The following is a 23092-nucleotide window of genomic DNA, read 5'->3' as shown; positions in this document are numbered from 1 at the left end:
TTGTTAGTTAGTTAGTTCTAGCTGATAGTTGATAAAAGACTAAAATACCCCTACTTCTAACTTCTTAATCATCTTCTTATATCACAACAGTAACCTTCTTTGATATTTATCATAGGGATGCTGATAAGTTGTGTGTTTATTCATAGGGAATTGTATCAAACATAATAGGAATGGAATTAGCAATCGAGCTTACCGATTCTTGTATGAATCCGAAACTAGTAGACATTTTTTTTTCTATCTGAACTGATAGTTGAGGTGTGTTTTAATACAATAGATGGTGATAATTCAGGTATGAAAAGGGAATAACTGATAATTGGTGTGTAAAACTCGCGATAAAAGTGTCAGTTCTGTGTTTTGGATCATTATCTCTTTTTGTACTGAAATTCTGTTCTTATGTAAAACTTATCTAAAATTCTGCAAGCAAAATATTTTGTTTAATTACTGACTAATTTGCCTGTTTCCACTTTGTTTATTTTCCTAGCATACATAATGTGGAAGATCTAATTTTTTTCATGTGTGTGTATTAGGGTGATAGCAAACACCACGAGGAGCTTTGTTCGATTATAAAATGTAACGAACGCGATCCTGATAAGGTGGTCGGAAAAGTGGTATGATATTGTACATATACTAAGTCTCCTGCAATTGTAGTTTCTTTTTTACTTCTTGTTGTTTAATTATGGCTTCATGTATTTTTAGACAGCTTTAAAAGCTTTGTCATGATCAGTTTTTTCTCTCGACGTTATTCACCATGAATCTCTTGTTGCACCTGTAAGTTCTAAATAGCTGTATAAAATTTTCAATTTCTTCTTTTAAATAAGAATGTATGCAGTACAAGAAGACTGTATACGTAAAAATGTCTTATTTGCCTCTAAATTTTAAAAACGAGCATGTGGAACTATGGGACTGATGTAATGGATGCTGTGATGGAATTCATTATAAACTGGGTATGTTGCTCTAGTGGTGCTACTTCCGAAATTATATATGTCTGATAGTCTTTGTGATCGTCGTGACTCTTATCCAATGCTGTAGGTTTCATCCAGAGGGCAGTATCTCGATTTGTGCTTGGAAATGCTTGTGAGGAACTTTATGCCTCCTCATTCCTTCATATCATTGTTGAATCGCTCACATGGCATTCTGCGAAAGGGCCAAGTCAGTGATCGTGTCCATTCAACTTTATTTGGCATTGCCAAGTTAGTTCCTCTCTCCCCTTTGAGACTTGAGGAAATTGTAAAGCGGAGGATGCCATACATTCATGAAAAAGAGCCAGTACGTACGCGCAGATTCATGTTATCCTACAAAGAAAATTCTTCCGTTATGCTCTGCTTATTGAATTAGTTCTGGTGCTAGTGACATTTGTTTGTCTTAGTTAACCTTGCATCGCCAGAACCTTGTGTTGGTACTCTATTTGTTCTGTGTTGTGTTCCTTATTGCTGGAAGCTCCCATATTCGTAACTATGTTTTTTCTGTTAGTAAACTGTATTGGAAAATATTAAACAGTAACAGAAACTTCTGAAAATAATAAAAACAGAATCTGAAAATATTAATGCAGAAACAAAATCGAGCCCACTGAGTGCACAGTGTGTCCTTAAGGAAATTATTCCCCTCAAAGTACCCGAGGTTTTTGGAATCTTTCCTCCCAGGATAGAACGATTACTCACCAAAGTAGAGTTACTGCAAATCTTTGATGACAGCGAACCACTTGAAGGATGTATATCACACGATTTTAAGAAGTGCAGAAAGAAGAAGAAGAAGATGGTATGTTCAGAATTTCGTATGGAACATTCTGAAGATTTTACAGATATATATAGACTGTTGATACCTTTTCAGAAAAGGCACCTGTTGGGAAAAGGTTTGCCTGTTGAGAAGGTTTGCAACTTTTCGGACAAAGTTGCAACCATTCAAAAATCCGTTGGAAAAAACGGAGGGAAATTTTAAATTAATCCGGGAAGAAACGGGTCACGGGTCAGGATTTTTTTTTCCACTTAATTAATTAATTAAATAAATAATATTAATTAATTAAAAATTTAAAGAAAATTTGGTCCAAAAAGATTATCAATCAATCATATCAATTGACCAAATCCAAATCCAAATCCAAATCCAAATCCAAATCCGAAGCCGAAGCCGAAGCCGTAGCCGTAGCCGTAGCCATAGCCGTAGCCGAAGCCGAAGCCGAAGCCGAGCCGAGCCGAGCGAACGACGACGACGACGGCGCGAGGGGAGACCCTCTTCTTGACCCTTTAGCAACATGAAGGAGTGCTTCTATTTTTAAATAGGAGACTTTTCATTTCCACCACCTATGTGGGACCAAAGCTTATTTAATAAAATAAGAGAGAACATATCATTTCCTCTCCACTTCTTTTTCCCTCAATTTCCCATTCAACCTATCAATTAAACCCAACAATCCCCCACATGAATGGGGAATGTCTACAAGATAAAGGAATGCACGGATAAGTGTGTGATATACAAGCGAAGATTAATTACATCTGGATAAGTAGGTTTCCCTTTGAACTTTCCATAGTGAACTTATATAGGATATACTCGATCAATCGGTAGATGCGATATCTTTGAACCGTCGAACTTTGTTGTATAACTAGACAACATAAGTCACACAATCAATCATCAACCATTTATGGTTCTCATGGTTGTGTTCGTTTCAGCCATGAACACCGCCTGGTTTCGTGAATGCATAGAGAATGGGCCTTTACTGTCATTCCCCTTGAAGCGGCTTATACTTCACATTCACATAGGTGATTTCTAAACGTGTAGTCCTATAGACACACTATCTAGTTATTTTCCGTCAGATTTAGATAATCATTAAAAAACCTTTAAAGCTTTATTAACTCATTAAAAGCCTTAAGGTTTTATCCTTTGTTTCTGAACATTGTCATCATCACGAGAATGGGTTGAGTTATTTGACAATGTTGAACCGTCAATCATAACTTTGTTTGATCTCTTTGAACCTAGTTCTTGGGATCTCTAGTCTACTAGGTAGAGTTACCGCCATGTTGACTTGTCCTAGGCCTTAACCCCATTCCCCTCGATGATCTTTCAACAGCCTCTCTAGATAAGCCTTTTGTTAGTGGATCCGATATATTATCTCTTGACTTTACGTAGTCAATAGTGATAACACCACTAGAGAGTAGTTGTCTAACAGTATTGTGTCGCCGTCGAATGTGACGCGATTTTCCATTATACATAACATTTCCTGCCCTCCCTATTACCGCTTGGCTATCACAATGTATACATATGGGTGCCAAAGGTTTGGGCCAAAATGGAATATCTTCCAAAAAATTTCGAAGCCATTCAGCTTCTTCACCAGCCTTGTCTAAAGCTATAAATTCAGACTCCATTGTAGAGCGGGCGATGCATGTCTGTTTTGATGATTTCCAAGACACTGCTCCTCCACCAACGGTGAAAACATATCCACTTGTGGATTTAACTTCAGATGATCCGGTGATCCAGTTTGCATCACTATATCCCTCAATTACTGAGGGATATTTATTATAATGCAAAGCATAGTTTTGGGTGTGTTTCAAATACCCCAAGACTCGTTTCATTGCCATCCAATGAGTTTGATTAGGATTATTCGTGAATCGACTCAACTTGCTAATAGCACATGCTATATCTGGTCGTGTACAATTCATAATATACATCAAACTTCCCAAAACTCATGCATAGTCCAATTGTGAGTCAATTTTACCTTCGTTCTTTTGAAGTGCAAAACTTACATCAATTGGAGTTTTTGCAACATTGAAATTTAAATATTTAAACTTATCAAGTATATTTTCAATATAATGTGATTGTGATAATGCTAGACCTTGTGGAGTTTTATGGATCCTAATTCCTAAGATTAAGTCAGCAACCCCTAAGTCTTTCATGTCAAATTTGCTAGCAAGCATACGCTTCGTAGCATTTATATTGGCAATGTCTTTACTCATTATCAACATGTCATCAACATATAAACAAACAATGACTTCATGATTTGGAGTATTTTTAATGTAAACACATTTGTCACACTCATTAATCTTAAATCCATTTGCCAACATTGTTTGGTCAAATTTTGCATGCCATTGTTTAGGTGCTTGTTTAAGTCCATAAAGTGACTTAACAAGTTTGCACACTTTCCTTTCTTTACCTGGAACTATGAAACCCTCAGGTTGTTCCATGTAAATTTCTTCCTCCAATTCTCCATTTAAGAAAGCCGTCTTAACATCCATTTGATGAATTTCAAGACCATATACAGCTGCAAGTGCCACTAACACCCGAATAGATGTTATTCTTGTTACCGGCGAGTATGTGTCAAAGTAATCAAGACCTTCTTTTTGTCTATAACCTTTGACCACAAGTCTTGCCTTATATTTATCAATAGTGCCATCAACTTTCATTTTCCTTTTAAATATCCATTTTGATCCTAAAGGTTTATTTCCAGGAGGAAGATCAACCAATTCCCATGTATGGTTATTCAAAATTGATTGAATCTCACTATTGATTGCCTCTTTCCAAAATGATGAATCAGAAGAAGACATTGCAGCTTTATATGTTTGAGGCTCATTTTCAAGCAAGAATGTCACAAAATCTGGTCCAAAGGAAGTAGATATCTTTTGACGTTTGCTACGCCTTGGATCCTCTTCGGATGGTTTACTTTCCTTTTGAACTTCTCTTGGTCGTTTAGATCTTTCACTTGAGGATTCACTTTTAGTTTTATACGGATAAAGATTTTCAAAAAATTTAGCATTATCTGATTCAATTACCGTATTAACATTAATTTCAGGATTGTCCGATTTGTGAACCAAAAATCGACAAGCTTTGCTGTTTGTAGCATAGCCAATAAAAACACAATCCACGGTCTTTGGTCCGATTTTTACCCTTTTGGGCAAAGGAACTTGGACCTTTGCTAAACACCCCCACACTTTGAAGTATTTCAAGTTGGGTTTTCTTCCTTTCCATAGTTCATATGGAATAGTTTGTGTTTTGCTGTGGGGTACTCTGTTGAGTATTCGATTAGCTGTAAGGATAGCTTCCCCCCACAAGTTCTGCGGTAAACCGGAACTTATTAATAAAGCATTCATCATTTCTTTTAATGTTTGGTTTTTCCTTTCAGTAACTCCATTTGATTGAGGTGTGTAGGGGGCAGTAGTTTGATGAATAATTCCATATTCTAAACATATCTTTTCAAAAGGAGATTCGTATTCTCCACCCCTATCACTTCTAATCATTTTTATCTTTTTATTCAATTGATTTTCTACTTCGTTCTTGTATTGCTTAAATGCATCAATTGCTTCATCCTTACTATTAAGCAAATATACATAACAATATCGAGTGCAATCATCAATAAAAGTTATAAAATACTTCTTTCCACCACGAGTTGGTGTAGACTTCATATCACAAATGTCTGTGTGAATCAATTCTATGGGACTAGAATTTCGTTCAATAGATTTATAAGGATGCTTAGCATACTTAGATTCAACACATACTTGACATTTTGATTTATTGCAATCAAATTTAGGCAATATATTTAAATTAATCAGTTTTCGCAAGGTTTTATGATTGACATGTCCTAAACGTGAATGCCATAAATTATTTGACTCAAGTAAGTAAGAAGAAGCTTGAACTTTATTATCATCAACAACCATTACATTTAGTTTGAAAAGACCCTCAGTGAGGTAGCCTTTTCCTAGATACATTTCATTCTTACTGACAACTACTTTGTCTGAAACTAGAACACACTTGAATCCATTCTTGATAAGAAGGCCGGCAGACACCAAATTCTTTCGCATTTCTGGAACATGATACACCTTGTTCAGCGTCACCACCTTGCCGGATGTCATTTTCAGAAATACTCTCCCATATCCTTCAATCTTTGCAGTTGCAGAATTTCCCATATAGATCGTCGCATCAGGTGCTGCAGGGGAATAAGTAGAGAATGCTTCTCGGACTGCACACACATGCGAAGTAGCTCCTGAATCAAGCCACCATTCTTTGGGATTACCTACTAGGTTGCATTCTGATAGCATTGCACACAGATCATCAATAGCTTCTTTATTTTCCACCATATTGGCTTGTCCCTTTCTCTTGTCCTTTTTCGGAAGACGACAATCTGGAGCTTTGTGTCCAACTTTCCCATAATTATAACAATTGCCCTTGAACTTTTTCTTGTTCTGCTCCTGATTCTTTCCAAAAGGTTGCTTCTTTTTCTTATTCTTTGGAGCAGCATCTTCAACGATGTTCGCTCCCATAATTGTTGAATTTCCACGCAACTTCTTTTCTGCTGTTTTGTTATCTTCCTCAATCTTGAGACGAATCACAAGATCTTCCAACTTCATTTCCTTACGCTTGTGCTTTAGATAATTTTTGAAATCTCTCCACGAAGGAGGCAACTTTTCTATCATCGCAGCCACTTGAAACGCTTCATTAACTACCATGCCTTCAGCAATAAGGTCATGAAAAATAAGTTGCAGTTCTTGAACCTGGGTTCCAACAGTCCTGCTATCTATCATTTTATAGTCTAGGAACTTAGCAACCACAAACTTTTTCAAGCATGCGTCTTCAGTCTTGTACTTCTTCTCAAGTGCATCCCACAATTCTTTAGAAGTTTTTATAGCACTGTAGACATTATACAAATCATCATCCAAAGCACTTAGGATATAACCCTTGCATAGAAAATCTGCCTGTGTCCATGCCTCAGTAATCATAAACTTTTCATTGGCCGGCATATCAGCAGCGGGCACAGGAGGGTCTTCATTAGTGAACTTCTGCATACCAAGAGTGGTAAGCCAAAAGAACACCCTTTGCTGCCATCCTTTGAAGTTGGCTCCAGAAAATTTTCCTGGTTTTTCTGCCGGTGGCACAGAGGTGCGGTTTGTTGCAGCAACAGTCGCAGAAGTAGTAGCAGTATCACTTGTCATTTCTTTTCACTGTCAAAATAGACAAACTGTCTTAATATTTCAGAATATCAGACCTTTTACAAAAACAACGACGAAGTTTTTATACTCTTCAAATCGTTGTACAAGTATGAACTTTAATATTCCAATGAAGTTTTTATACTCTTCAAATCAGAATATTTATTTCATACGGAGTAGAAAACCACACAGGTTTTAGTCTCCAAAGACAGAATAAAGTTTGGTTAGAAAACAATAATAATATAATTTCCTTAAGATTGTTAGTAAACTGTATTGGAAAATATTAAACAGTAACAGAAACTTCTGAAAATAATAAAAACAGAATCTGAAAATATTAATGCAGAAACAAAATCGAGCCCACTGAGTGCACAGTGTGTCCTTAAGGAAATTATTCCCCTCAAAGTACCCGAGGTTTTTGGAATCTTTCCTCCCAGGATAGAACGATTACTCACCAAAGTAGAGTTACTGCAAATCTTTGATGACAGCGAACCACTTGAAAGATGTATATCACACGATTTTAGGAAGTGCAGAAAGAAGAAGAAGAAGATGGTATGTTCAGAATTTCGTATGGAACATTCTGAAGATTTTACAGATATATATAGACTGTTGATACCTTTTCAGAAAAGGCACCTGTTGGGAAAAGGTTTGCCTGTTGAGAAGGTTTGCAACTTTTCGGACAAGGTTGCAACCATTCAAAAATCCGTTGGAAAAAACGGAGGGAAATTTTAAATTAATCCGGGAAGAAACGGGTCGCGGGTCGCGGGTCAGGATTTTTTTCCCCACTTAATTAATTAATTAAATAAATAATATTAATTAATTAAAAATTTAAAGAAACTTTGGTCCAAAAAGATTATCAATCAATCATATCATCCGTAGCCGTAGCCGTAGCCGTAGCCGAAGCCGAGCCGAGCGAGCGACGACGACGACGGCGCGAGGAGAGACCCTCTTCTTGACCCTTTAGCAACATGAAGGAGTGCTTCTATTTTTAAATAGGAGACTTTTCATTTCCACCACCTATGTGGGACCAAAGCTTATTTAATAAAATAAGAGAGAACATATCATTTCCTCTCCACTTCTTTTTCCCTCAATTTCCCATTCAACCTATCAATTAAACCCAACATTTTCTCCTCGCAGTTGATCATGACATGTGTGGAGAACATGTTAAAACTGGAGAGTGGAGCAATTGGTAATCTTGTTGGGAGAAGTGTGCTTCTGGCAATTATGGATAGGCTGACAGAATTGGACGTAAGTTGTTTGATATTTTTTAAAGTTCACTCTGGAGGTGTTGCACTAAATTAACGTTGGTTCTTGTACTTGATTTTCTTAGGTAAATATACCATGGGATGATATCTTACAAAGAATTCATAGAAGGCATCTTTAATATGGAGCTGGAAGATCTCGAACGATCAGTAGATTATTGTCAGCAAGATGGTGATGAGGTGATTTCATCTTCTTCCTGATATTCTCCCGTATGTATTTTAGTGTTCCCAGTGCCAGTAAACTTGTTTCTTTGACTTTCTTTTTTGTGTCTGGAGTGCGTGGCTGATGGTGATATGTGTTTTCACTAAAACCGATCTTAGAATAAGAAAATCACGGACATGTGTAAATCAAATGGTGCTCTGTCTGTACTATTGCAGTTGTTCAGTTCCCTTCTCTTTCTTTGTTGTCTTTAAACTGTTAAAAAGCTTTTGTAAGAGTTGTATGGAAGGAAAGAAATAGGAGATTTTTTTGAAGGGGTGAGGATGATTTTCTACGTGTGTATCCAGTTTCGTTTTTGTGCTCCAATGAGTTCTTCTTTGTGTAGATGATTGGGAAAATTCTGTACAGAACCATGTTTAGCCTAGGCTTCTCTACTTCTTTGGTCTACTAAAGTTAATCTTCCTTGTTAAAGGAGGTCTTAAACTTGAAGAAACCAAGTAGATAACTAAGAGGATTCCTTAGAACTTTCCTATTTAATCTGCCCCTCTAGCACCCAAGGTGTGTGTGGCGTAGTGGTCAATGAAGTGAGAGGAGCACCATGCTGTTCCAAGTTCAGATCCTAGTGGAGACAAAAACAACCACTAGGTCTTTTTTCCCATATGTCCAAGCCATGGTGGATAGAGTTATTCGGTCTCTGTTGGTGTTGTTGTTGCTGCTGGGAGGTGACAAGTATCTGACGGAATTAATTGAGCTGCACAAGCTAACCCGGACACCAACATTATCCAAAAAGAAAAGAAATCAAAATCCGAAGGTCCTTCTGTTGATCTTGGGAAAATTTGCCTTTTCGACACTGCAATCTTAGACCATTGCTTAAGTGGTCAAAAACAGACTATTTACGTCCGGTCCTTTCCCTTAATTAAGGTTATTTTGCCCATAAAACCATTTTCTGGCTTCCTACTTTCGTCTATAGACAAATTTCTTTTTTCATGGTGCTGATCGACCATTTAAGATTGTATTCAATTGGATTTGGATCCACTATATTCAAAATTGACACTGATTATAGAGAACCACAGACTATATACTCTATATGTCTATGTTTTGCTTCCCCTCCCCTCTTTTTGTGAATGATAAAAGTTTTATCCTTGCATTATATTTGGAGGTAAGGCCAGGCCCCCTTCTTGTATTTGCCTTCTTGATATCTTGCCCTCTACCGACTGAGCTCATCCATCTTTCTAATTTGCTTCTATCATCAGTTCTTTATATACTAACAAAGCTATTAATCCCAGCTCCAGATTCTTGGATGGAACGACATTTTGGTGAAAATCTGATTGCTCAACAATTGGACAGCTTGATGGTGTTTACCTTTAAACACCTTAACTTTTGCAAGGAGAGTGGACGCCTGAGTCAGGTAAAGTGGATGCGTCATCAGTGTTTAGTTTCTAACTCTACTCCTTGCTTTCTTAGATGTATTTGTCTTCCAAATGGTGTAGGTTTCTGATACACTTCTCCAGTCATTTCGGCTAACTGTTCTACCGACATACAAATCTAAATTTGCTCAGGTGGATGCATAATTGTCGTCCTCTTCTTTCCCAGCACTTTGATTAACACTAGTCTTCTTAGTATCTTTTTCTTACTTCAATGTACCTCGTGCCCTTCAGAACTTGAATTTATTGATACTGTTTTTGCAGTTCGTGATGTTTTATGCCTGTTCACTGGATCCAGAAAACTGTACCCGGAGTTTCGCTGATACACTTGTTGACATATTTAAGATCAGCATCAGTCCAGAACAGAGGTGAGTATAAGGAGTTTTCGAATCTTAGGCTCTTTTTCTTGTCCTCCTCACCTGTTGAACCCTCACACTCTTTGCTTGATCAATTTGTTTAGTCATATGCTATTTGATAATTTCATTGGTTGCTTGTAGAATGAGCGCTGTTGCCTATCTTGCTAGTTTTTTGGCTCGTGCAAAGTTTTTGCCCATCTCATTTGTTGCTGAATACGTGGGAAGGTTTATTTCTCGACCTAACATGTTCAACTTCATACATAATATTTATAGCTTTAAGTTGCTTCAATCAATCTAAAATAAATTAAAACGTATCTCAAGTTTTTTTTTTGTGCGATTAAGTTTGGTGGAATGGTGTTCCACTTATTGCTCCAATCAGGGTGGCGGCATCAATCCAATAGCTCACAAGGAATTCTACGCTGGGTGCCAGGTATTTTACAGCTTTGTTCTAGTCTTAACCTTCAATAATCTGTCCCACTCCCGTCAGAGATTTTTTTTTTTTAAGTCGGAAACGACTACATTGTAGTGTCAATCTTGAGACCAAGACAATAGATCAACCCTGTTTCTGTAAATTGACAAATGCATCTCTATAAGTAGCCTTGGTATCGTTCAATAAGTGTGTTTTGTTTCTTTCTGTATCTTAGTGTAGATCTGATAAAAGGCTTTCCAAGCTTTATACCTGGTGCTAATTTTATGCATGTACCATTTGGGTGCTATTTGTTTTTGTGTGACAGCCAATTTACAAGAGGAATGGCTAAAAACCTTTTTCCACTAAAAAGACTTCTTTCAAATTAAGTCTTGTAAAACATGCAGGGAACTTTACCCGCAAGGATGGCTGAGTAGGTTGAGCAGGGGATCTCCCAAATGGGAGGTCTCAGGTTTGAACCTCCTGCATGTTTTCTTGGCTGAGCTCGTCGCACTTGGCTTGCCCAGTGTTGTTTCTCTCTCCTGTGTGCTTTGCGGGTTATTACACTAGAGCAAGGTTTACCTTGTGCTCACCCGAAGGATAGAGGCCACGGGTTTCTTTGCATAAAAAACAAAAAATATGCAGGGAACTTCAAGGAATACTTTAGTTGTTTTCCACTTCTTTAGCACAACTTTTTCAGAAAGTTTTCTTGACATCCAATCAACTGTTATTGCAGGCCATGATGTATGTACTTTGCTTTGGCATGAGATCAATGCTTGCCATTCCTCGCATCAGATCACGTATATGTTAGGGAGGAGGACGCACCACAACTAAAGTTTGATATAACAAATAGTATGAAAATAAATTGGACACGAGAATTTTACGTGGAAACCCCTCTAACTGATAAAGGGGAAAAACCATGGGGTAGAAGGATCTCATTATTTTAATATGGAGTACACAGCTCTCAAATACAAGGAGAAAACAACAATTAACACTTCTCTCTTGTAAAAGGAACAACTACTAAAGAGGGCACTCAAGACTACAATATTTATCTTGGTGTATGACTCTCTTTGTATTCGTACTCTCTCTTTCTGGAATTTTTTTGGGATGATATAAATGAGGGCAAGAGGCCCTCTATTTATAGGAAACAAAAAGTAGAAAACGCGTTTCTGCCAATGCGTTTTCAACGCATTTCTGCAAACGTGTTTCTGCCCAATGCGTTACTTTTCCTTTTTTTTTAACAAAAGTAGGCTGCCTGCCAACTTTTGACTTTTCTTTTCACATTCTCCCACTTGAAGATTTAATTGAGAATTAATTAAGTCTTCACACCATTCTTTCTACCCAGGTACTGCAATGTAACGTTTCTGCTAGACAAATAAAAGATCGACACCATTTAAACTTGTTACTGTTGATCGTCTTTGTAAACATATCTGCTAGGTTGTCATTAGTGTGAATTTTCTGAATATCCACACTGCCTTCTTCCACCTTCTCACGAACAAAGTGATACTGAACTCGTATGTGCTTTGTCCTTGAATGAAATGCCGGATTCTTTGTAAGATGCAAAGCACTCTGACTGTCACAAAATAAAGCAACCTTTTCTTGTTTGTGCCCGAGCTCCTCCAGTAACATCTGCATCCATATTGCTTCTTTGCTAGCTTGTATAGCTGCTACATATTCTGCTTCCGTCGTAGATGTAGCCACGATAGATTGCAGTTTTGAAATCCAGCTTACAGCTCCTCCAGCAAGAGTAAACACATAACCTGTGGTGGACTTGCTTTTATCAAGATCACCTGCATAATCTGAATCAACATAACCTTTAACAGTAAAGTCTAATCGTCCATAACATATTGCAACATCTGAGGTACCCTTGATGTATCTCAGGATCCTCTTAACAGTATTCCAATGCTCTCTACCAGGATTAGCCATATATCGACTAACCACTCCCACTGCTTGTGCAATGTCAGGTCTTGTACATACCATGGTGAACATTAAACTTCCCACTGTTGATGCATACGGTACTCGAGACATCTCCATCCTCTCTGTTTCATTGCTAGGACTCATACTTAAGGATAACTTGAAATTAATAGGGAGTGGGGTAGAAATTGACTTACAGTCTTGCATCTTGAAGCGTCTCAAGATTTTCTTCAAGTAGTTCTTTTGAGAAAGCCAAATCTTCCTATTATTTCTGTGTCGGTGAATTTGCATCCCTAGAATCTTATTTGCTGGTCCCAAGTCCTTCATTTCAAACTCCCTAGCCAATTGTGCCTTTAAATTTGTAAGACGATCTTCATTGGGGCCTGCTATCAACATGTCGTCAACATACAACAGCAAAATAACAAAATCGTTATCACCAAATCTCTTGTAATAGACACAAGGATCTGAACTATGTCTGTTGTATCCAAGGCTTATAATGAAGGAATCAAATCTCTTATACCAACATCTCAGCGCCTGTTTAAGGCCATATAGAGATTTGTTCAACCTGCAAACCAAGTTCTCTTTTCCCTGTTCTTCAAAACCTTCTGGTTGGAGCATGTAAATTTCTTCTTCAAGCTCTCCATGAAGAAATACAGTTTTGACATCTAACTGCTCCAAGTACAAGTCAAATGTAGCACACATCGCTAGGACCACTCAAATTTTTGTGAGTCGAACCACCGGAGAAAATATCTCATTGAAGTCTATACCTTCTTTCTGAGCGAATCCTTTCACTACCAATCTTGCACGATACTTCTCCACTTGATCATTACCATTGCGTTTGATCTTGTAGACTCATTTATTTCCGATGGCCTTCCTCCTTGTGGTAATTGAATAAGATCCCATATTTTATTTTTATGAAAAGCTTCAATTTCTTCTTGCATTGCTGCCACCTACAGAGATGATTCTTGGCCTTTCATAGCTTCTTGAAAAGTTGAAGGCTCTCCATCTTTTGTTAATAGACAGTATGCAATATTACTCTCCATAGAATAATCTGAGTGCCAAGCTGGTTCTCTTCTCTCCCTAGTTGACCATCGAACTTCTGGAGTTTTAATCTCAGCTTGCTCTTGTTCTTCGTGCTCTGGTGCTGCTTCAGAAGAAACTGGAACTTCTTCTATTTCTTCAACTTCAACTATAGTAGTCTCTGATTTTTCTTTTGAAGTGATATCTTCTTTTGCTTGTATCTTATTTTCAACAAATACAACATCCCTGCTGATTACCACCTTGCGGGCTGTGGGATCCCACAAGCGATACTCCTTGAATCCATCAGTATATTCTAAGAAAATGCATTCCCTGTATTTTGGATCCAACTTCGATTTTTCTTGGGTGTTGTACATAACATAAGCAGGACTTCTGAATATATATAAGCGAGAATAATCAGCTGGTTTTCCTATCTACATCTCCATTGGCGTTTTCAGATCAATTGCGGTTAATGGTGACCGATTGATCACATAACAGGCGGTTTTGACTGCTTCTGCCCAGAATGGTTTTTCCAACCCTACAGTTGCCAACATAGCTCTTGTCCGTTCCAACAAAGTTCTGTTCATCCGCTCTGCTACTCCATTTTGTTGTGGAGTATATGCCACCGTGAACTGTCGTTTAATACCTTCTTGTTTACAGAAGTTATTAAATTCATCACCAGTGTATTCTCCTTCATTATCTGTCCTCAAACACTTGATCTTTTTTTCAGATTCAAGTTCCACCCGCGCTTTGAACTCTTTGAAAATTGGAAAAATGTTATCACCCGTATTTTTGCGTATTTGGACATTTTGGGATAATTGTAACGAGTTAAGGACCATGATATGTCTTGACCTTGTTTTACACATAAGTTGGTTATGAAGATTTTGGAATTTGGAAATATTAGAAGAGGCTAAGTTCAAAATTGGAATTTCAAAAAAAAATGTTTCATGAATTATAAAAAAATAGGAACTAAGTGATTGGGCTTAGGGAAAAAAAAGGAAAACAAGAGAGGCCCAACACAAGGAAAGGGCCCAAGTCTTGTAAAGTTAGCACATTAGTTAAGTAGCCTTTATATACATATATATGTTGATGACTTTTAAGTCATCTTTATCCATTAAGTTCTCTTTATCAAAAAGAAGCTACAAGAAAATTCTAGAGAAAAGAAAGGGGAGAAACTTGAAGCTAGAGAGAGAGGGAGCTCGGATTTGGGAGAAACAAAGGCGAGTCTCCAATTTCATTTCGTCAATTAATTATCTAGGGTGCACCACGATATTATGAAAGTGTTAGTAATGAAAATTTATGGTTTGGAGCAGCCCAAAACGTTACCAAACAGCCCCAAAGTTTCAGCTGCGCTAGGAGGTTTCCGAGGCGCAATTTTGGCTAGTTTTGGCCAATTTCGGGTAAGGTAAGGTTTCTCCTTTAAATTTGGACTTTATGGAGTTTTTTTGAAGTGTATTATGTACCTTGTATACTGCTGAAAGTATAAATGTTTTTTGGATATGCTCAGCGAAAGAAACAACCTAAATTGAGGTCGTCGTAGTTAAATTATAGTCGAAGTGAGGCGTTGTGTGTTTGGAGGCGGCTGCTGGTTGTGTGGTGTGTGTTTCAGGGCCTAAATGGGTTCTAAAAGAGGTGGGGGAGATGTTGTTTGCAGCCACACGACCCCGCTTTGTACGATTAAAGGTTTTGCAAAATGGAAACTAGAAACCTTATTTTGTATCGTAGTTTGGAGCTAGTTGTTTGGAGCTTGTATTGTGTAAGGTTGAAGTGATTTAATTATAAATATGCTGCTAGTTGTTGTTTTTAGTATGGTTGTTGATATTGTGGCCGAGTTGGAATCTCAGGAATGTTGAAGTTGCAGGGGAAATGCTGCCCGATTTTCCGTAGCATCGGAACTAGTAACAAACTAGTCGGGGGTAATGGATAAGGAAATGACTCCTATTAGTATTTGGTTGTGGAGTGGGCTATTGGAAAGTGAAAGGCTATTAATCTTAGTATTACTTTCATGTCAATAGGTTAAGGAGGTATCAAGGCAATTCCAGATTTCAATTAATCCCGAAAAAGGTATGTAAAGCTATCTTCTTTTCTTTTGGCATGTCTTAGCCTTAAGTGATGGATTTACGAAATGTGGGGATAATTCCATTCATAGAACTCCAAGTTTGACTCATAAGTCTTATTTGCTTCTCGATGGTAGAATTCCTATACTAGTTGAGTTATTGCCTCTCAAGGCTTATATACGATGGAGAGTAGCAAGTATGTGAAGCTACCTTTCCTTCTTTTGGCATGTTTTGACATAAGAATGTAAAGCTACCCTTATTCTCTCTTGATATGCCCTTGACATAAGTTATGATGTTATGATGAAATGTTTATGGTACCGAGTTCCTTGATGGGCCAAGTATGATATATGTTACTATCTAAGGATCGGGCCGTACGTTCCACGGCACATATGTATATAATGACTTTATGAGGGAAAGTAGAGGGTATGTAAAGCCTATTCTCTTTCTTCTTTTGGCATGGCCCATAGAAATCCACGGATGAAGAATGCCCAAAGTCTACAAAAATCCCTTATTCTTAAGTACACTAAGATGGCTAACGTTTTTAATTTCCTTTAACTTATGTCCTTTTGCCTCGATTCATGTGAAAGTATCCAACCATCCTAAGTTGGTATAATTTAGATTGTGGTATAAAGCATGACTCCTATTCACTCCTTTAAGCTAGAACTCTCCCAATAATTGAACTATGGCTTCTCAAGTTTTTCTATACCTTGGGAAGTAGTAAGTAGGTAAAGTTAATCTTCTTTTTTTTGGCATGAACTTTATGAAACAAATAGACGAAGTATGGGTGATCCCAAGAAAGCCCCATTCTCAAGGCCACTAAAATGGCCATTTTCATAACTTCCAAAAGATATTTTATTACGCTTTGATATGAGTAGATGACTCCAAAAGGGATACTTTAATGCAAATCATAAGGACACTCCAAAGGTACTTGTTATGGCTATTGTCTTAATTTTTGAGTGATAGTTCATTTTGATTAGTTCAACAAGTCTCCAATGATGGTTTAAATTGCATAAGGTTACTCACTACTCCACTTGTGTATACTGTGATAAATCTTTCACCGAGTCCCGGGCCGGCTATAATATAACTATATAATATATGGATCGGGCCGAACGTTCCTCGGCATGATTATATAATATATGGATCGGGCCGAACGTTCCTCAGCATTACTATATAATATATGGATCGGGCCGAACGTTCCTCCGCATTACTATATAATATATGGATCGGGCCGAACGTTCCTCGGCATTACTATATAATATATGGATCAAGCCGAACGTTCCTCGGCATTACTATATGATATCTGGATTGGGCCGAATGCTCCTCGGCATTACTATATGATAAATGGATCAGGCCGTACGTTCCTCGGCATTATTATATGTGATAGCACTAATAGCACATAGATGCTTATGATAACAGAGTAATGTGGTTGTTACACCGGGTCCGCGAACGGGCCGGGTATAGTATGCGATGATAGTATGTATGACTTTATGTTATGAGATGCAGGTACAGTGGTTTGTTGAATGTTATACTTGCCCCTGCATTCCTATGTTAGTTGTGCCCTCCTTTTGATGTTTTATACTTTACATACTCAGTACATATGTCGTACTGACCCCCTCTTTTCGGGGGGGCTGCGTTTCATGCCCGCAGGTACAGGCGCGCGCTTTGGGGATCCGCCAGCTTAGGATTCCACTCAGTAAATTTGGAAGAAGCTCCATTGAATCGGAGCCGAGTTTTGGTACTAAACCTTCTATGTATATATTTATTTGATTACGGGTACGGTGGGGGCCCTGTCCCGCCTTATGTTACTGTTCTTACTCTTAGAGGTCTGTAGACATGTATGTGAGTTGTATATGTATGCGTGTAAGGTTATGCCTATATGTTACGATAGCCTTGTCGGCTTATATATTATCTTGCCTGTTGGTACGCCATGACTCAAATAGGGGACATGTTTACTTAGAGTTAGCAGGGGTGTACGCGAGTGTCCAGTTCGGGCACCCGTCACGGCCTATGGGGTTGGGTCGTGACAAAAAACATCTGCCTTTCTCTTGATTGGATACACCCAACTTCTCGTGGCGTAATTATCGATGAATGACACAAAATATTTTTCTCCTCCAAGGGACTCCACCGGTGCTTGCCAAACATCAGATTGGACCAGATCTAACATTTCCTTGCTTTTAGCAGAGGAACTGCTAAACTTCAGTCTATTTTGCTTGTTGGTAACACACTACTCACAAAAGGGTAGTGAAACCTTTTTGAGCCCTGGAAGAAGCTTTTGCTCAGCAAGAATCTTCAAACCTCATTCCGACATATGGCCAAGTTTACAATGCCATATCATCGTTGATTCTTCAAATGAACTTGCTGACGCGGTTGATGCTTCTTCTTCTTGGTGTGTTTCACCTTTAAGCACATATAGGTTTGCAACAAGTTTTTCCGCTTTCATCACTACAAGCACTCCTTTAGATATTCTCATGACTCCACCATGAGTCTTATATGAACATCCATTATCATCTAGTTGTCCTAAAGACAATAGATTCTTCTTCAAGTCTTTTACATGTCGTACCTCCTAGATGGTGCGAACCGTGCCATCATACATCTTTATTTTGATGGACCTAATACCAATAACATCCAAAGCATGATCGTTTTCCATGAACACAGACCCTATTGAGATAGGATTATATTGATAGAACCATTCTCTCCGGGAAGTCATGTGCCATGTTGCTCCTATGTCCATGATCCAGACATCAGAGAAACGTTTTCTGCCTTCATTATTTGGTATTGCCTCACTACATAAAATATCGCCATCATCCGAGGTACATGCAACATTCCCTTGAGCATTTGATGGCTCAGGGTGTTCACTCTTCTTCTTGAACCGACAATCTTTCTTGAAGTGCCCTTTCTTGCCACAGTTGTACCACTTGATATTCTTCTTACTTTTTGATTGAGATCTGCCATGATTGTGACTCCCACTGGGGCCATGTTCCGTTGGTCTTTCTCTCACCATCATCAAAGCTTCAGCTTGTTGTGAACTTACTTGTCTGTCTTTCTTATTTTTGCGCTGATTTTCTTCTTCCAAGACATCGGCTGTAATTTCATCAAAAATTAGACTGTCTGTATTATTCGTCGGGTTGATGATGAGTTGATCATACGCGTCAGGCAGAATTTGAAGTAGAAGCTTCGCACGTTCAGTCCCCTCTATTTTGCAACCCATTGTTGTAAGTTGCGAAAAGAGAGTATTCAAAGTTTTGATATGTTCAGTAACTGACATGGACTCTGCCATTCGAAGAGTATACAATCTTCTTTTTAAGAAGATTTTATTATACGAAGACTTGGCCTCATACAACCCTATAAGAGTATCCCATATTTCCTTCGCCGTCCGCTTTTTCGCCACACTAGACAATACTTGATCAGCTAGTGCCAAGTGTAGATCAGCAACTGCATTGCTGTCTATGTCGTTCCACTTGCTGTCATCAACAAAGTCTGTGGGCCTGCCTTCAATTGCAGCTAAGAAATTGTCTTTTTTCAATATCGCTTTTATTTTTATTTTCCATAATGAAAAATTAGTCCCATTGAACTTTTCAACGTCAAACTTAGTTGTACTCGACATTGTTATTTGCTTCACACCATTCTAGATAATTTTTGAATATTTTTGCGAATAATCGTGACAAACTGTACCGTCACCGAAATTTACTATTCACGTGAATAGGACTATTCACGTGAATAGGACTATTCACGTGAATAGGACTATTCACCGATTTTTACTATTTACGAATAGTACCTTCGCATAAAACAGACAGAATAATCGAGGGCTCTGATACCACTATTAGAGGAGAGGAAGCACCACAACTAAAGTTTGATATAACAAGTAGTATGAAAATAAATTGGACACGAGAATTTTACGTGAAAACTCCTCTAACTGATAAAGGGGAAAAATCACAGGGTAGAAGGATCTCACTATTTTAATATGGAGTACACAGCTCTCAAATACAAGGAGAAAACAACAATTAACACTTCTCTCTTGTTAAAGGAACAACTACTAAAGAGGACACTCAAGACTACAATATTTATCTTGGTGTATAACTCTTTTTGTATTCTTACTCTCTCTTTCTGAGATTTTTTTGGGATGATCTAAATGAGGGCAAGAGACCCTCTATTTATAGAAAATAAAAAATAGAAAACACGTTTCTGCCAACGCATTTTCAACACGTTTCTGCAAACGTGTTTCTGTCCAACGCTTTACTTTTCCTTTTTTTTCAACAAAAGTAGGTTGCCTGCCAACTTTTGACTTTTCTTTTCACAGTTTATCAATTCATATAGAGGATATCCTGAGGCATCCATTGAGCCCATTAACAGTACACCCCTTGGGTTTCTTCTAGATATTTAGGTTCAATCTGAAAATGGCTCGCAAGATGCAAGATCGAACACAAAATAAAACTAGGGCATTTTAGTAAGGAAAGGAAGAAGTGACAGGAGTGTGATGCGATAGGGGATATTTCTCAAAATGAAACAATTTTATAAGATGAGTTGCGAATGTTGAGATGGATGTGCATGTGGTATCCTGAGATCCAAAAAATTGTTAATATTAGAAAACCCAAATTTGTCCTAAAAACAAATAATTGAGTATATAACGAATCCAAATAGAGTGCAGGAAGAATTCGACAGTCGATCACATCTAGTTTGGGATTGAGGTGTAGTTATTGTCAAGTTTACTAAGGCTTGTTATGTACTTCTCTGTTTCTGAATTAAAAAAATAAATCCGACAGGTATGCTTGCCATCAATAGTGGAAGAATTTCTTCAGTTGGCAAATATGTCTGATAATTTTGTATCAAGTGGCCAGCTCGAGTCAGAACTTTCGATGGCTTTTGGCGGTAGAGAACGGCTTGACATGTTTTTCCCATTTGATCCTTGTCTGCTAATGATATCTGACAGGTTTGTTTCTGCATTGACATTATATAGTTAATTGACCTCGGAGAGAATTTCCCGGTGACTTTTGTGCTATTCGTGTGTTCTTTATTGTCTCATCTTGTCATATGTTTTGGTTGATACATCCAGCCGCATTTTGTGTACTGGTCAATGGTTCAGAGCTCTCATGACGACGATGCTGCTGCTGATGATGATGAGGGTACTAGTGATGAAGACGATATCAAAATCCTTACTGCAATGGATATTGCTAATGATGAAATGAGTGAAATGTTGATAACACCTAAAAGAGTTATAACTCAATGCTTTGGAAGGGATATGCAGATGCCTTCAAGAATCACACCTATTCCAGAGTTCTTGTAGAGATTTAATTTGCTTGTCATGACAATAGTTAGAGTTATTAATGAAGAGTTCGAAATGCTTGTGAATATTTTATAGCAAAAGCTATTTTTATAAATTTTAGCAATAGCTCTAGTTTGATTATATAAATTGATGGTGGAAATAGGCAAGTTCTACTGTATTTCTCCTTTTAGTGTTGATACATTACGAGGCTATATGAAAGGAAGCCTTGGTGTAATTGGTAAGATCTTGCCATGTGACTAAGAGGTCACGAATTTGAGTTGTGGAAATAGCCTCTTGCATACCTTGTAGAACTGTAGGATAAAACTGTACAATAGGCCCTTGTTGTCCGGTCATTCCTCAGATCCATGCATGGCGAAAAGTTAGTGCATCGAGCTGTGTGAGCAGATAACTTTAATAATTCTTTGATTTTCCTAGGGTTAGAGTTCATATAAATCAATCTCTTCCTCAAATAGTTGGTTGAACATGATTTTTCAATTTCTTCACAATATTTTTAAAATATTTTGTTTTCACTCCAATTTAATTTCAAGGTAGGAGCAAAAATATATGCTGAATACTTAACTGTGAAGGTAGAAGAGGTGACTTGTAATATATATAGATGCATAATACATCTTAATACCATATTGTACAGTGATTTCAAGTAAATCTAGATAATCTGATTTGAATTTGCTAATAAAATAATTAGAACAATTTAATTTTGAAAGCTTGTTAGTACCACATAATAAATAATTTTGTCCGAATTTGGCAATAATTTATTAAGACAGTTTAATTTTGGAAGAATTAAGTATTTTCCTAAAATGCTTGAAAATTCAAAAGTTAACTAGAACTTCATATCATATTTTGGGAGTTGTAAAATTCGAATTATCAATGTATGACGTTGCACATGTATTTGAATGTGTCAAAGAGTGAAGTCTTTCTGGTTCACTAATTGTTCGTACTGCAACAACTATATAATATTTTATAAAAAATTAAATCGGACTTGCTTGAAATATAGTCAATTAAGTGCAAACATTATGAATGATGTCAGACAATGTCATTATGCGTACTATAGAATATATCCTTCAACATCATGGGAACAAAATACCTATAGCTCATGAAATGATGGGCTAACATCCCACGTTAAAATTTAGGAGAAACTATCTAATTACGTAATTATTTTTAATTATATTTATTATAATTTAAAATAATTATATTTTATATTATTATTTAATAATTTCATATTAGATATTTCAAGTCACATACATGAAAATCATACTAGATACACAATATATACATCATACATGTATTTGATGTGATTCGCATGTATCTGTGATACCAAATCCACGAACGAGATATGAGAGCAACGAACGAGATGGGAGGAAGATTTGTTTATATATCCCAGATTCATGCGAATCACACAAGATACACATTATATACGTGTATCTAGTATGATTCACATGTATATATTTGGAATACCAGATAAGCGAGCGAGATGAGAGGGAGACGAGTGAGATTTGTCTATGTATCCCACATGCGAATCCACTTTGATAAAGTGTATTTATAATAAATTACACCTAATTTTGACCACATGGATCCTAAGATACATATATATAGACGTATTTAGACACACCAAAATCTGATAAAATTTATAATATTGCAAACTAGCGTGTATCTAATTAATTAACATCTAAACTAGTGAAATTTCTATAAGTTCCCCTAAAATTCAACTCAAACAATGATCAAATTAAATGGACCACTAAGTTGAATTCCAATAATCTTAGTTGAAATTACATTGACACAGCTCCATCATCAATAACTATGTCAAAACTCCCGATTGATCTCTTAATATCTAGATAAGCAATATCCAACAACTAACTTATTTGCATAAATAATATGGGCGTCAAGGTGGTCGAAAGTAAAATGGTGGATTGAGAAATTAGGGTGTTAAAGATAAAGGCGTGAGATCAAAGATTAATTTCACTTGAATGAGATGATTTTAGTGTAGAACTTTTGTATATTTCAGTCTTATTTGTGCTATTTATTAATGACAATCTCAAATCTAATAAGATGTGTAGTTTTATTTGTATAGAAAAATCTAATGTATCCCTAACCAATTCCTTTCTTTTAGATTTAAACCTAGAAATAGAGTATTATTGTGCTAATTATATAAATTGAATTTTATAATATGAATAGAAAGAGAATATGGCAAAAATGTGTTCCATCAATAGATGACTGAAACTTTTAAAATAAATAACTTTCAAATATTGAAGCGAATCTAAAATGTTAAATTTAATAGGTTTAATCTTTATGATCTTATCATAAAATCTATTGTGCCTGTTAAAT

The 23092-nt window shown here is 37.1% G+C and overlaps 1 pseudogene; it reads left to right on the top strand.

Moving 5' to 3' along the window:
• Positions 1 to 274: 274 nt before the first annotated feature.
• Positions 275 to 20773, top strand: LOC129872936 (uncharacterized; annotated as a pseudogene).
• The last annotated feature ends 2319 nt before the right edge of the window (positions 20774 to 23092 follow it).

The sequence above is a fragment of the Solanum dulcamara genome, chromosome 2 (genome assembly GCF_947179165.1).
Source record: "Solanum dulcamara chromosome 2, daSolDulc1.2, whole genome shotgun sequence".
Lineage (NCBI taxonomy): Eukaryota > Viridiplantae > Streptophyta > Magnoliopsida > Solanales > Solanaceae > Solanum > Solanum dulcamara.
Note: the sequence above shows the minus strand (reverse complement) of the source record. Positions and strands in the feature narration are given on the sequence as shown.